We start from the raw sequence: 17253 nt of genomic DNA, 5'->3' as shown, positions 1-17253 counted from the left end.
GATTCCAGACTAGGAACATTAAAGGTAATCAAAAAGTTTCATAATTTACCCCACTCAAAACCAGCGAAACCTGTTGAAAGTCGTCTGTAATGTAAACAATTTGGCGCCGTGAGCTTTCGGCTCTCATTGAATTTACGCCTAAGCGTGATCGAATGGTGCACGAAGTAATAATAAAAGAACTCACCAACAACACCTCTCACAAAAGGTAGACAAGTGGCATCACTAACACATACCGACAATAACACTCGTACATCTACTACAATCGAAACGAAGTAACAATACAACAGCTGTCGTGTTATCACATGTTCTTGCGTAGACTAAAACAATGTGAAAGCTTTCGGTTTCTCGCTCTCAAAAGCATTCGAAGCGTTCTCTTTTCGCTCACTCGCTCTTTAAAATCGTTAGAGGGATGGAAAGAGCGTAAAAGCACCATTTGCTCTCCCAACCAGTTGACAAAGCCCGAACAAGTAGCCTTTTTCGTTCGGTATTCCTTGGAGTTGCACAGCAGTCCTTTCGTTAGTCCGTAGCTTGTGGCCGCTCGAGACAGACGTAGCTCATAGCTTCCTCTCTTCCCCGAGTTTCCCTTCTCCCCACACACACACACGCCCACATACACACACTCACACAGCTATCGGCTTCCGGTGGTGAGCAATATCAGCTTGAAATATCGTTCCGCCGTTATTTGGCCCACCGTCTCGTCGGACGACGGCGACCACCAGTTGGATTGTGTCAGCTGCTCTAGCCAGCCTTAGTGACGACCGCAAAATCGTGCCGTTTGGTGCGTTTGTGATTGATTGATTGATTTAACGATCTAAATATACTGGAAGTGAAGTGATTTTCGATCGTGGTGATTTATATGCACTGGTTGCAGCGACTACGCACAAGCAGTGCTGGCACTGTAAAATGTAGTGCGTCATCGCGCGTGTGTCTGTGTGAAGAAGTTCGTTCGTTTTTGGTACGTGAAAAAATGTAAGCCACTACAAGAAAATGAAGTTTACACCAGTGCAAACGCTCCAGCCAGTCTAATTTAATGTGAGTTTAAAGTTTTGTTCTCTTTGCCAATATCTTTCTTTATTACGCATTCGACGAAAGCTTCGTTGTCAAGGCAACGTTAGCCGGAGAATGTGATTTCTTTGTTGTCTTTGGTGTATAAATATATATATGAACCAACGCCACCCCGCTTGGGTTCGTGGAAAGGTTGTAATCCTGTCGTCAGTGTTAAGATCCGCAAGTCGTCTGGGTCGCCTACGCAGCGCCACAAAAGCGATGTTCAGCATTTGCATTTGAAGGCGCGCTCAGGAAGCGCACTGTTGCCGCGAGCCAAACGAGCTTTGTAGGTCATTGAGCTTTAAGCTATTAATTTCCTTTTGCATTCCTCCTACTCCTAGACTAAATCACGCTCATCATTTTATCACTCCTCAAACCCTTCCGGTCTTTTGTTGTTTCTGCTCCTTTGCACAATCGGGCCCGGTTTCGGGTTGCGTTCGACCCTGCACTCGGCCGGAATCGGAACGGCCATCATGTGTACATAGGCTTTGACAGTGGAGCAGCGTTAACAAGTGCTTTCTGATCGATCTCTCCGAACAAATTCAATTACGTGATGTGAAAATAATAAGCAGCCGAGTCGAGATTCGGGAGCGAGAGCAAATGGTGCGTACGCTTGCATACACTGGAAGGACAAGGAACGACACACCTTGTCTGGACGGTCTGTATGTTCCGCCCGAAAGGAAAATAGTTTTTGATGCGTGCGAGAGCAAAGAGTAAACTACGGGACGGCACCAATACATAGCGTGTGGTGTGTGCGCGGCGTAGGTCCGTCTGTCAAACCCGTCGTAACACGGCAAAGCGAAACGTAACAACACAAGAAAATATCCCCAACACCACTGTACAAGTTGGACGGACATTCGACCCCGACTGCACTGAAGGAAAGGATAAACCACTCAATATTATTACTCCCAGGTTCAGCTCCCAGGCTTTGCTTTGATGCAGAAATCGCGGCAACAATAGTACTGGTGTGCGTAGTCCCGCAATTCCAACTGCTTTTATCCTTTACCTCCCATAAACCCATCTCCACTTTCACCGAACATCGATGTGTACGTGTCTCTGCATGTCTTCTTGACTAGCACGATCAAGGAGACTCCTTTTTCCCAGGAAGGAAATGAAGATGTTAGTCTCGAGGAAAAACCAAGAGAACTGTATGACAGGGTTGCGTCGTAAGCAGGACAAAAACCGCATTGGTCATGCTGCCTTCGGCAACTATCCTTTTGCGGGTATCCTTTGCCTGGTACGAATGAAAGAAAGGAAAACATCAATCGAACGGAATGACCAGTGTCAAATTGCAACGATTGCATTGCCACTCACTGCATGATGTGCTTCTAATAGAGAGCTATCTTTGGTGAGTGTGTGGGAAATGATTTTGTACTTCATTTTTATATACACTCATCATGGACCTCTATCTGGAGGAGCATTTATCGAATTCTTATTACAGTCAAAAACCACATCCACAAATCAGCTGAACGTCACGAACCATCGAAATCGTTTTCGAGAAACCCCAAACAAAATGCACCATCCACACAACACAAATATGCAAAACGAAACGAACAAACATTCCTTTTTAATTATTCGTTCTTGAACAATGCGTCCTGCCTACGGGCACAGAAACGGTTCCATTTAAATTGATTGCATTGATCGCAAATAGCGCTCGTCCGCTATAAAGTGTGTTTGTGTGTGTGACTCGGAGCTGTGTTGAGCAGAGCAACAGAGCAATATAGCATACGGTCGGGCGGTATGGATGGGTTTTGGAACGAAATTATTTATCATCGCTTAAGCTCGTCAAGCATCGTTTATCGATGAGCGAGGACATTGCCGATGCGTCACATCGTACCGGTTTGCCGACTGGTCAATCTTCGCTGTGGCTTTATGCGTCGATAACGTTTAAAGGGGAAGCAAATCAATAGCTTGAAAAAAAAAAACTTTGCATGACTATTGCAAAACAATGCTTTATTGATGCCTATTTTTATTTGCATTTGAGTTAAGAATAGTTACTACTTCTATCTCTTTTTCTTGGCTTAATGACCTTCGTTAGGTTACAGCGGCTATCTATTGGCTTACAAGACTTATTGACACCATGTAGTTGGACGGTCCGATATCCTTCAGATATTCTTAAATAGCAATATGCTCAAACTTCTTCTTGGCTTAACGAGCTGGTACATCACGTTGGACATCGAATTGTTTACTAGAATTGCTGATACCACGTAGCGGAATAGTCAGTCCTCACTATGAGAGTACAAACCGACGTCGCTATCGCTTAAACAGCTTAACAAGTAGCCTACACGACTCACCGGCTTGCTTGGTCTCCCAACACCAGCGCAACCAGTTTGCCTGGTGCACTTAGGACATATAAAATCAAAGTCTGTAACTGTGCCTTTGTACAGCTCGATCAAGTACGGAGTTGCTGCTGTTGACCAAATGTGTAGAAAGTACTCCGTGAAAAATGCTAGTAGAAGATGACTTGGTTATTCAAATTTTAATATTCCAGATTTCTGGCGGGAATCAATGTTTGGGCCTTGTACAATTAATTAACAAAAGAAAAGACATTTAGACGCGATTTTCGATTCAAGCTAGGCGAAGAACTTGCCAAAGAGTACGCTGAAAATAAGAGCACCAACGCTTACTCGCCTATGTCAGCTGCTGGAGGTTCTCGTTGGCACTGCCAGGTTCAAATGTCTTGTCACGAGAGCAAATGTGCTAACGAATGCTTCACAGACAATAGACCAGTATATAAAAAATGTACTAAAAGAGTTTCGTACGTTCTTTTTGCTTTCGAAAAAAGCTTTGTCCTCTTCTTATGACCATTTAGAGCTGTATTGACATCAAATTTTTGTAATGTTTCTAAAGGGAGTCACAGATGCCCGCGTAGACCCAAACAGGTTAGAACAAAAGATTTGTTTTATTATCATAAAAAACCCTACTTATCACTTGATTGCTTAAATAATTTATAGCTCTAAGCCTAGATTTGCTGTCTTTCAATCCTTCAAGGAATAATTATAAGCGTTTATCGCTAAAAGTCCTGAAATTTTATATTAGTGTGCAGAAAACTGGCATTGATATCCTTGGTATGCGGTTTATATTATCTCAATTCGATCTTTTTTTTTTTGTTGATTGGGTTGCTAATAAAGCTTTATTGTACCTAATTATGATATTTATGAATTATTAGGTGCCAAACAAGAAACCCTTAGGTAACAATAAACATATGAAAATATAAATACATAACGAATGGGATAAAATTGGCGGTTGTCTAGTAAGGTTGAAAAGCCCGGCAGTTCTAGTGTTAAACGATACTATAGTCCTGAGCACGATCCGGTCGTAGAAGTTGTGGCGGTGGCTCCGGTCTTACAGGACTGCGATTCAAATCGCATCCTGACTATCCAACTACGTGCTATAAAAAATGTGCAGTAGGAGCTAACAAACATGTAATCATTATTATCCACAGTCGAGGACTCATCTAGAACTCTTATACTATCGATAATTTACTAATATCAAAGTGTCGTCCAGTACACATGCAATTCGCTTAAATGCTCGAAAGAACAGTCACGCTACAGCTTCCCCAGCAGAAATCGAAAGAATTTGCCCAAGTCGCAAGACAATAAAATTATTTATCACTTGTCATAAGCTATTTAAAATTGAGAAAATGTTTGCCAAAAAGCTCGAGGAGATTGCAGTCAGTAACATTTCGTCCAGCATCTAATTTAAAGATGTTCTTGTCCCAGCATTCTTCTGTACAATGTGTATCCTTCTGTAGTTGCAATACAAAAAGAACGTTTAGTCACCCTAGTGGTTATGGTGAAAATCCCTTTCGATCAAGTTTGTGAGTGTAAGCGTCCCTGTAACTAGAGTAAGGACCATTGTGGTGATTCTGAAAGTGCAAAGGTCATGTGGAAGAAATGATCTCAGATGAAAGATGAAAGGAAACTCTTTGAAGTAGTTACCGTTTGACTATTATTGTTGGATATGGTCGAGCTATACTATAACTGGCTTATGGAGTACATGTTGCTAATGCACAAAAATGCATTTTATGGTTTAATATTGTAAATTATTTAAAACGAGTTCATTTTGATGCAAAATAGTCGATTCTACCAAGTTTTATAGCTGGTTAAATAATAAACTGCTTCTAATTCGTAAACTGAGTTTAAATTTGTCTGAATTTATTTAATTTCAAACATATCCCGTCCTTCTAATATTTATTTTAATATTTAATTTGGTCCTTCTAAGTGAATTTTGTAATCAAATTCATTACAAGTTTCAAGAGAAATTGTGAAATGAAATATTTCCAAAAACCTTCAGCTAGCATCACGTTACTTTCCAGCGAAATTCCCTTCGGTGTGGTTTAAAATTATCTCAAATGTCATTCCGATCTCCTCCACTAATTGCTGTGCGTTGGTGAGTGAAGGCATCCGTCTAACGGCATCGACTCGTTGCTGGATGCATTGACTAGTTTCGCGTAACAAAGCAAGAAAAAAAAGGCCACATCAAATCGAAACCACCAATAATCATAAAAAGCCATTCCCTTCCCTTTTCACATTCCACCCCCAACGCACGCGAAAGGCCATCGACACATTTTAGCCTCGTGACTTTCCCTCAACCCTCTGCAGCTGCTTAACTTTGTTGGAAAACCTTTCACAAAGCTCATACGGCTTTTTGAGCAGAGCTGGGAAAATTATTCCAGCTGGAAAACAAACGCACAGAAGAAACCCCTTGCCACACGCAATTGATGTGCAATGGTGGGCGATGAGCGGTAGTATCATGTTATGGTGTATTAATTTCTTCGAAGCACGCAAAAACCCTTTACCTTTTTTTCTGCAAGCTACCGTGTGTAAACTGCCGGCCGGGCCGATCTCCTTTACTCGCTTTGGATGTTGGAATTGGTTTTATCGATTATTGGAAGAGAGATGCGCGCAGGGTCGCGGGCAGGGAAGAAGGTGTGGAAAGAAAATTGCTTTCTACGGCACACACGAATCCTTTCCCCGTGCACAGTGTGCACAGGTTCCTCGAGACTTCGTGCGGTGTGTATTTATCGGCACTAAAAATAACCTCCAGCCAAGTCTTTGTTTTGTGCGCAATTAAACGAAACTGAAACATGTGTTTCTGCCACACGGGGGAGATGGCTTTCGTGAGATGGATTGATGAGAAGAGGCAGAAAAGGTTGCCTTTCTTTCTTCGTACCTCCATCATTAGCTGCGGGAAGTTAATAGAATACGTAATTTAGTGAAAAGTATACATCAAAGCTCAATTATGGCGAGCGTTAGATGAGTGTTGGCTGGCAAATGGCAGCACATGCATGGGGTAATTATTAAACATTATGTCAAGTACCAAGGTGTGGTTGGCGTTATGTCCATCTTCTCCATTACCTGCTTTAAAGTTTATAGATCACGCAAACAGTAGGATCACACAAATCATCATTACTTCAAGCTGCTCATCACTCAACAACCCGGAACCGGAATCAAATATTTGTCCTTTGGAAACGGGAATGAAGCGCTCTAGCAAATATTTGACAAAAATAAGCCATCTACCGATAATGGCTACATGCGCTTGCGATCCCTACATATTATCACTTCCTACACGATCGAAACACAGTCCTGTCTCAAATAAAAACACACGCACTCCCTTATGGATGCCTGAGCAAATAAATTTTCTGCCTGCTACTTAAAATGTGTCTGCGACTATGTGTGTGTGTGTGTGTATGTGCCCTCGTGTAACCTCATCAAGACAGTAGCCAACGGAACGAGCTGCCATTCCCGGCATTAGTTGTGCTCGTTCATGTCGTGACGACCTCAGATTCGGATGCGCCCGGTAAAAGCAAAAAGCCATTGTGGACAAAAGGCAGCATTTTGGCACCGTTTGAATAGTCGCTTCCGGTTGGCATAAGAGGATGAAGAGGGTATGCAGGTAGGGTGCGACGGGCGGCGGAAGCTGTAGCTTACCAAAACCGGAAGGATATATCCAGCTGCTTATGCTTGAGGTCATATTTTACGATTATTATCCCTGGCGGATGCTGGTTTTCGGTGTAGTTCTGCCTTCGACCTTGTGCCCACGCAACGCAAACGACCACCAATCGTGCTGCTGTGCTGCTGCAAACGAAGATTACAACAACAAGGCTGAGGCGAATCGGGTGAAGGTGTGGGAAGAAATTTGCGATCAAGTGTGGTTTTGTTGAGAGGTTGTTCTGAGAGGTTTGTGAGTCAACGAGCTCACACAGGCGATGCGTGCGTCACATTCAATAAATTAAATCTATAACGAAAGGCGTGGGGATGTTTGTGGTGATGGTAAAATAAAGACAAAAAGTTAAATATGAATGTGTGGAGTAGAAGTTTTTTCTTGAAATTGTCAAGAGATTTTACAATACAATACAATCAATATACTTGCAGAGATTTTTTTCAAAATATCCAAGACACCTAAAATCACACCTTTTCGTTGGGCTTTTCTGTTGGGCGTTACGTTCGTGACTACGAATCCTTAGAAGCCCTATGCCTTCATATGTAGGGCTCTTAGGAACGATTCCAACAAGTCACGGCCGGATGGAGCTGACAAATGCTTAGCATTGTAAAATGAAATTGAAGCATCAACAGTAGCTAGCCCATCACCCAGACAACCAACAGGTGCAGACAGCAAGAAATTGAAAATTACCACACCATCAAAGGGGCTCAGTAAGATGGTTTCAAGATGCCAAGCCCTACAAGTGTTTGCACCTGTGGAAAAAAATCCCCAAAAACCAGTGGAACGAACACGATTCAATGGTGAATTTGGTCGATTGACAACGCACACTGCTTGTTGTAAGTTGGCAGTACTCTTTGTTAGCATTTTCCGACCATCCAACGGTGGTGTCAGGTTTTTTTCTAAGAACCATTAAGCGTAACACATTGGCACATAAGTTTAACCTTTAATTTATTTCCAAACATGCTAGTAAGGACCCACAATGTCTCTATTGGTTCTTTTGTTTTGTGGTGCTTGTTTTCTTATTTTCCTTATAATGTTTGGACTTAAAAAAAGAAAAGGAAAAGCATATAAACGAAGAGCAGCACATAGCCAACGTTTCACGACGTACCGAAAGCCTCGGACAAAGCCACCAATGAATTATGACTCCAATATTCCGTTGTCGATAGCAAGCAGGATTTCACGGGGGACACATGGATTTTGTTGAATTTATTTCATCAGTTTATCATTGTTCGTTTTGGCTGCAAGCTTTCATTAATCATCGCTGAAAGCGGTGCAAATCGGGCACCATGAGTTGCTGAAACGTGGCATTTTAAATTATGTTTTCTTTGCGTTTGGTATCAGTAGCAACATTAAATTGTGAGCTTTAAACGCAGGCTGAATATTCTCATAAACGTCATCACCATGAGTGTTAGAGGTTTTTTAGGGCAAGGATATGACTGTTTCTTCTTTGGTTTTCTTAATGCATTTACTTATGATACTTCATACTTTAAAGAGAAGATAGTATTAAAAAAAAAAAGTTTTCTTCCAACCTTCCTTCTACAACTAATTTGCAAAGAAAAACATGTAAAACTTTTCAAAACAGTGCATCAAGAGAAGATCCTCTAGACTAGTTAGAAAAATTGTTTGAATTTGATTAATCGTATTATTGTAATGACTAGTGTGTTTTTGCAATAAATCCTTCAGAAGTATAAAACGATATGCAGCATCGACTGCTTGATTTGTCCAACGTTTTCCATCGTTCTTTTTCCCATATCCTTCCAAAAACTAAATTTTACTAAAAAAAATTATTCGTTTAAAATTGGCATCATCACCCCGTCTTCTTCTTCTTGGTTTAACGACCTCTAAGGTCATGCCGGCCATCGAAATGGCTTACTTGACTGCCGATACCACGTAGTTGGTTAGTCAGTCTTCACTACGGGGGGACCGTCCGGATAGGATTTGAACCCCGGTCCTGCCGTTTGAAGACTGGCGCTGCTGTCGCCTGCACCACCAGGCCGCCCCCATCACCCCTTCTACAAGCTGGAATTTATTTATTTATTTATTTATTTTTAATTCAAATTGTCTTCCTCTCCGGGCTACACAATGTATATCCTTAAACTAGGGTAGGGAGGGGGGTTTTGTAGGTGATTATGATTAGGAGTCATTAGAGGTACAGGATTTTTATGGAGTAAAGGTAGTGGACTCTAGAAGGCGAACGGAGCGAACCCAACAACAGTACAGTGCCTTTAAGCATAAAGGATCTCTGATCTCGAAAGCCAAGCGGAAAATTAGGCCTAGTGCTCTATTAGATTTAGTAACTCAAACGAGAGTCCCTCATCCAACCAGACCCTAAGATCTTTCACGGTGGTTACTCTACTTATTTGGGTGCCGCATAAGGAGTAGTTCCACAGCAGCCGATCAAGGCCTCCCGAAAGAGACGACACAACAACGGGCAGAAAGATTTTGATATCATCATCAAAACGAAGGTGCCCATCAGTTGGAAGAACATTGATGCAGTCATTGATGAAAAGGGTAAAAATGATAGGACTAAGTCCACACCGCAAATGAAGATGAAAACGAGAGTTCCAGTCTGACTGAATAAGATCGATTCGTAAGAAAAGACCCAATCCAGGACAAGATTGGTCCTCCAAACCCAAGTTTCTCCAATTTTGCAAGCAGTAGGTCATGTGGCAAACTATCAAAAGCTGCTTTGAAGTCAGTATATCTACTCAGTAGGGTCTACTTGACTTAGCCATAAAGGGCATAAAGCCATGCTGGTGCGGAGAAATGCCATTCGACACTACGGGAAGGATAAAGGATTGAACAAGGGATGCACACACTTAGGACATAGCTCAGAGAATGGCAATACCACGGAAATCGGAAGCGACTGAACGATCTCCCTGTTTAAAAACAGGACAGATCCAGGCCGTTTTCCAGACGGCTGGAAAACTTCCCTCTCTGAGCGATCTTGAAAAAAGACGAAACAGAATTGGGACGAAAATTTGACATTACTTCAAGACACATGACGGTATGCCATCTGGCCCGGGTGAGAAATATAATTTTAATTTCTTTAGAGCCTTTGAAACCGCATTTTCATCTATTTCTACGGAATGAATAATGTAAATGATTACCGCTTTTTTGCTGTTTGTTTTCGTAAGAGAGCTTTTCTTTTATGAAGTGCTAAAGTTTATAAGATTTTTGTGAGTGCTCCCTAGAGTGAGTCAGCCTGAATGCTCGTCTTCGCACATCCGATCACCCGATCGAGCTCGGTTTATACATTAAACACGGAATTGAGCTTGAGCACCTCGAAGTGATATTTTTTTCAATTCATGTGATCTTATTTTAATGTCGATTTCTGTAAATACAACAACAAAAGAGTTGAATGAATAATTGAGTATCCTCCTTTTTTCATCAGTATAGTTTTAGTTTGCGAAATTTTCAGTTGGAAAACAGGACGAGTTTGCTTGTATTTGTATAAGGCAACATTAGTTTGCAGCATAGCATTTGGTTCCATATCGTAATATATGTTCCTCTGAATCACCTCCAAAATAACGATATTGTATAACTCTGACGATGATTTATTCCATAATAAAAGGCCCTTATATTATTCGGTGGTGAAGAATATAAAAGTTTTGTTCTTCATGTTTTAAGTACAAGGAATACACAATCGGAAAAACAATCATTTTTTTATAAATTTTAAATTTTAAATTCTAAATAAAAAACAATGGAGCAATGGGAGTACTGTTTCCACTTTCTAATCGTAGGAAAATTGTCGATATAAATAAGAATAATGTACTGTTTTTCCACTTCAAACTGATGATAGTATAACATCCCGTTCGTTCTATTGAATCTCTATCAGAATCACTGCTGTCACAAAATAACAATCTCGCCACATTGCTTTACACACGAGACTGCATTTGCAAGATAAATGGAAAAATTGCACTGATACGCATGATTGTTATTCTGCTACCGGAATGCACACCAATCCCGACCCGAGTTCGCGCCATCAGCGCATTTCCATCGTTCAGTCGACAGCTCAAAATTCATTCACCAGTTTCCAGGCTGGATACCGATCTGCAAACTAACAACCATGTCAACGGCAGTGGATTTTCCCGGCAAACAGCAGCAGTACTCGCTGACCTTTCATGTGTGTGTGTGTGTGTGTGTGTGTGTGTGTGTGTGTGTGTGGTGTTGTCAGTCATGCTTGCTCTCTGTGATATGAGTTAGTTGACCACCATCACCACCGTTCGGAGTGTAACAAACACAACTGAAAAAACCCGTAGCTCGTGGCAAATTGGATGACATCCAACATCGACACGATCGGGATGGAATTGAAATGTGGACCAAATCGCTTACGGACCGTTACGGCGAAGAGGCACATTTTTGTATGACATTCTGATGCTGTTTCGCACGGTTGCTTCCATTGTTGTCGGATAGGAAATATGTGGCGCCGATATCGTTTTGTTACACGTTACCCTTCATATCCTTGAAATGGTTAATGTGTGCTGCTTTGTGTGAGTAGATCGAGGCAGATGAGTGTGAACAATTTTCATGCTTCGTTGCAGCACATGGTCCGCATGTCATCATCGTTTGAAAATTGGTGACATTTTCCGAATTTCTTGGAAATGTTTTGCACGATGCTTCGCATAAACGGTTGAATGCATCACAATGGTTTGAAGGAAATGTTTTCCACGCATTCCTTGAAACGCCTTAGTCTATTAGACACTAAAAGGTTATGTTTTTCTTTATACTTTATATTGTACAAATTATGCTAATCTTCAAGTTGGGGTATCGCAACCTGTTGGTAAAACATTTTACAACCACAACACAATACACATAATAATATGGGACCATTTACTAGCTCTCGGATGGATCTACATCACCGTTCGCTTCAAATCTTGCCAAATCGCCTAGCGAACAACCATTCCTTTGAAATCCGTTGAATAAAATTTTATGCTCGCTTGTTTTATGCCATATTTGGGAGGCGCAATTGAGAACCATAAAACTTGCTAGCCTCATTTCACTCGGCTTCCCTAAAGCGATATGAGGTTGTAAAGTTTGCCACTGATCTTCTACCGTATGCGCAGTAATAACCCTTTGATATGCTTGCATCATTTTCCAACTGAAAATCAACCAAAATAGCAATGTGCAGCATGGAGTTTGCACAGCAAATAATCACCATAACTTAGCATAACTTCCAGCTAACCAAGCACACGTTTTCCCCATATCCAAACCAAAACCCCAGATCAAATTAGTTCAACCCGTAGGTAAGTGATTTCTGACAGGAAATCTCCCCGATGCGGTTAAATCCTTCTCCCCAACCAGGTTGCACATTTTTCGTTGAGATTTTTCTTGTGCGAACGTGTCAAGTTGAAAGCACGACAACGACGAGTTTTGCTATTCACAATTATGGGCCACATCCAATCCGTACGATTTATGACGCACTGCTACAACGCACAAGCAGTTGATGATTCCCAGAATTTTACGAAGGTTATGCGTTAGTGTTACTATTGCTTTTTCTTCCACTCGCTTAATCCTTTATGGCAAACCATACCCAGCGTAGGGCATTGCTCCGTGCGAAATTGATCGTAAAAATGCGATATTCGTAACAGCAGTAAAAATGTGCTGGCGCAAAATACGTTGCTGTATGGCCGTTGCAATGTTTATTGCACACTCATCCGGCTGGTGGAATCGTTTGTCTGGGTGTGAGTTTGCTTGCTTGCGTTCGTTACTTATATTTTGTACGTGTAAGGCTTTCTCTTTTTGCGAATAAATAAAGAAATATTTTACGATAACGTATGCATAACTAAATTTAAACAAATTTGTTGGATTCGAGCTTTCATGCTCAGTTGCTACTCCGGGATAGATACAGAATTTTAGGATAAGACGTAACGACATCAGCTTTCCCCAAATACTCTAACGACTGCTCAGTCATTATCAAGTCAAGTCAGAGGAGAATTTAATTGATGATACCATACAAAAATATACATAAATATCGTCCAGAAATTCTTTTGGGCGATTGTCCTAACGACGAATTCGTCACACTCAAGAATTTATTTTTGGACAAAATACTGACATCTGGATCCAAAATGTGAACCAAAATCCTGATATCTGGATCCAAGATTTGCAAAAATCGTAAAACACTGATGGGTGACCGGAATCATGTTAGCCTGCTCTTTTAAAGAGCACGTCGTCGTGGCATGGTCCGGTCAACAATAGATCTTCAGGAAACTCGATCCCTGGCTGCAGCATCCCATCCATGTAGGCACCCGATCTCCGACAGGTCTCCCTTCACCTGATCCAGCCAACGAACTCGCTGTGTTCCCAGACGCCTCGTGCCGAACTGGGGGTCGCTGACGAATACCTTTTTGGCGGGGTATGAGTCCTGCATCCTCATGACATGCCCCAACCATCGCATCCTGCCGGTCTTGGCTACCGTCAGTCAGGCTGATCGCACCTAGCACCATGAACGCCGTACCGAGCTCAAGCGTTTCTCCACCACTTTGGTAGATTGTGCAGTTGCTACTGTACTGGCGCACCATTGTACCCTTCCAGCACTACTAAGAGGTACCATTGTATCTCTTGAAGTGCTACTATCTCGAAGCCGCGGGCCTGGACCTCATCTAACAGGATCCGGGTACTTCCATCAGATGTAAGGGATGTACAATTGTAGGTTCCGAACGAATTTAGCCATATAACACATCCTACCAACGGGTTGGGTTTCCCCGTATATCCAAGCTCAGATATATGGAGAGATATGTTACCGTTCTGTACGCCGTGGACGTATTGAGTCGGAGTAGGGTATGGCAATTCTATATTAACCTTCAGGAGGTTTAGGACCATACCCGTAGCAGTGCGGTATTGCTACAAACACTGCCTACAGAAATAAGAAGATGTTAAAAAATCGAGCAGAAACCCCTTTGTTCAAGGATGTTCAACAATTTCTAAAAGATAAAGGTATACAAAGAATACAATGAAAGCTTCAAACGTTGTTCCAATCGAATTGATCAATTACCTTTTCGAGATGAAATGGTAAAAAATAGAGCTATTTGTTAGGAATCAGGGTCATGCAATCGTGGTAATCAATCCGTAATTTAATGGCTGTAAATATAAAATAACATTATTTAGTATGTTGTACTAATTCGAATGATGTTTCCATGGTATTTCATTATAATATAATAGAACATTTAATATTTACGGAACAAAACCCAAGCGTCTCAAAGCGTAACCAATCAAAACCATCCCCTAAAGAAGTATAATTATGCTTCTATCGCACGTCCGATTTCGCAACCACAAACCATCTGCTAATGATCATCAAACTATCCGCCGGCGCATTGGTTATTAATGCTGCAAGCGATTAAATACGCGGAACAGAAAAGATTTGCCTTTCAAAGTGTGGCATATGCACGTTCATTTTCTCGCCATCAGCTCTATCCAAGCAGTGTCCGAGAGATATGCACGGAGCCAATGATGAAAGATAATTAAAAATTTTACGACACATCCCCGTGTGCCAAAGTCCCGTGAGGGCTTGGCATTCGGTGTGCCAATCGGGAGAAGAAAATACTTTTAATAAAGTTTACATAGATTGAAGCAGATACGAAAGAGGATGCCAAGCGATGCAACGCAACGGATTTTAATTAATTATTGTTTTCATCGTTCGTATAATTACGGTAAATCGTGTTATAAGTAATGGCAAGTTATCTATTTTGTAGAGAGCGTAGGCATACCCTTGAGTCACTTGCTTTATAAATATTTTTAAAATTACTTCATGTAATTAATTTACACAATGGTTTTCAGTTCTTAGAGCTGATGAAACCAGGTTGATGAAACCAGGCTCTACAAAATTTTTAGCTTCAACCTTTATGCAGACTCTTTTTCAATGTTCATTAAATACAGGAAAACAGACCGATAATCAATCAGCTGTATTTATGATGAAGATTGTTACATGGCTCAATTAAAGCACAGATAGAGATGTAACTACGCCAGGATGCAATAAAATCCTTCTTAATCCCTTGTTGCAGATAAAGTTCAAAGTGACGCTGTAACTGGCTTGCGAATTCAGACAAAAATGAAGGAATGAAAGTAAATGCTGGTAAATGATGTACTTCATTTGCTTAAATTACACTTTACTTTCAGTAATAATTGCAATAACGTTAGAGCTTTCACAATTATAGTCGAAATTGCATCACTTTTATCTTGTCTTCATTATCTCATTGCTTCTTTTCGATCTGCATAATAACTTTTTTTTGTGAATTCTTATTCGAGATATTGCAAATCCCCGCTGACGCAGTGTCGTGTGAAATTGGGAAAACATCCCAAGCGAATTATTCATATCGGTAGCAAGCGAACAGGTAAACCCTGCCACCAACATTTATTATCCTCCGTCGGGCTTGAGTTTCGACCATAACCTCCGGACGGGATGAAAGTCTATTTTTACTTCATACAACCTCAGCGCGCACGTCTGTTCCCGGAAAGCAATCGATGCAATAATAATTCATTACAACGCGTTGTCTATTATTACTCCTTGCTGCAGTACGTTATCCGTGCCAGGTTAACGATCGTTCGTGTACCCGTACCAGGCTTGACTAGATCCAAGGATCTGTCCAGAAGGTATTGCCATTTTTCCGATCTCGTCTACCTGGTGATTGGATACTGTTTGTGCTCGCAACCACATACACACGGCAAAGCCCCACGGTCGAACGGTTTGCTTTCTATCGGTGGGTCGATTTATGCCTAAAGGAAAAGCTCTCCAACCTAACGCACCCTGGCGGAAGCGAACGTGAAAAAAATGAGGCAATATCTCGCTCTTTATCACAACGGTCAGGAAAGCCAGCGCTTGCGGCTCGATTGTGTTCCGGTGAAATGCCGCCCACTCCCGCCAATATCGAAAGGAAGGAAATGAAACGATCCTCCCCGGTGCGTTGGACATGGCGGTGTGACATGAGGCGCAACGGCAAAGCACACACCTGCAGCATGCCCGACAACCGAAAGGATGCTAACTGCAAAATCTTCAAACCACCGGCGGCGGAAGGAAACTCTCGTGTGCAAGCTCGAACACTGAAGCTAACGATGGCGAACAAGAATAATGCATAAAATATGCAAATCAAAGCACACGAGTTCACCACCTCCGCTTTCGATGGGATTTTTCATTCGAACTCAGCACGGGTAACTACATAATTCTCCGTGCGCTCGAGTCTTCAGCTGGTCGGTTGGTACAGTGCAAGACCGGCTTTCATTCGTATGATGACGGTAATCATTTTATATTAAAAAGAACCAAATGCCATTATATTGCCAGGTTTTTGTACGGTATATAGGTGAGACGAGATTGTATTTTATTGTGTTTCTGATCAAATTTGTGAGGTTATGTGAGGCCAAACTTGATCATTTTCGAGTTACGACCATTGCTAGCTGTTTATTTCAATTGATTTTATGTACAGGCTGCACAATCTTTGTTTAAATTTAATAAAGATATCCTTTATTTTAGAGCATTTATTATGATAAAAAATATAATAAATTTATTTTATATTTATATTTTGCATGAAGGTTTCAACCCTGTGCTAATCTGAAAAGTATGTTATCACGAATTTTACTGGCCTAACATAATTCTGTTAAATGACGCTTAGGTCACGCCTGGCTTAGGTCTGAAATTTGTCTAAGCATGGACGAAATTGATTTACGATCCTACTAACCTTCTAAGATGCATCATTGGCTAAAACCACACAACAGGCTCTGCTAATAAATGTTGTTTTTCACTGGGAGTTATTAAACTTCATTCCTAGCACGCTAAAATCTTAAACGATCTTACCATCGTTAGGGAAATTGAATGATACCAGGTATCCAGGTTATTGGATTTTTTGTGTGCGCTTTATAGAGGATGTGTGGTAGACCAAATATGGAATTAACTAACATCGTTGATGTTTTGCATCTTCTTTGCTCATTCCAGCTCATTCTGCTCATTTTTATTTAACAATTTGTATGTTTTTATTATTGTATGTCCAAAATTTAACGACAATTTTCTTAGCCTACCCTCCGTAACCATGGTATATTCTCGCGAGGGACTGATTCCAGAGCTAAACATTGCGCTGTGTTGTAGTATTTTTGTCACACAATCCGTAGTACCCCTGCCTCCCCTTCCGTACATCCACCGTTTAACCGCATCACTCCTCTTTCAACGGCCTGAAGTAGTGGCCTCTGTTATTGAGGCCTGGTCCGCTGCGGTGAGTAGTTCGCGATCTGTTCTGTGAATAATAGGACCGGTGTCTCTCGCCGCCTGCCTGCGCA

The sequence above is a fragment of the Anopheles maculipalpis genome, chromosome 3RL, assembly GCF_943734695.1.
Source record: "Anopheles maculipalpis chromosome 3RL, idAnoMacuDA_375_x, whole genome shotgun sequence".
Lineage (NCBI taxonomy): Eukaryota > Metazoa > Arthropoda > Insecta > Diptera > Culicidae > Anopheles > Anopheles maculipalpis.
The sequence above is the reverse complement of the archived record's forward strand: the minus strand, read 5'-3'. Positions refer to the sequence as shown.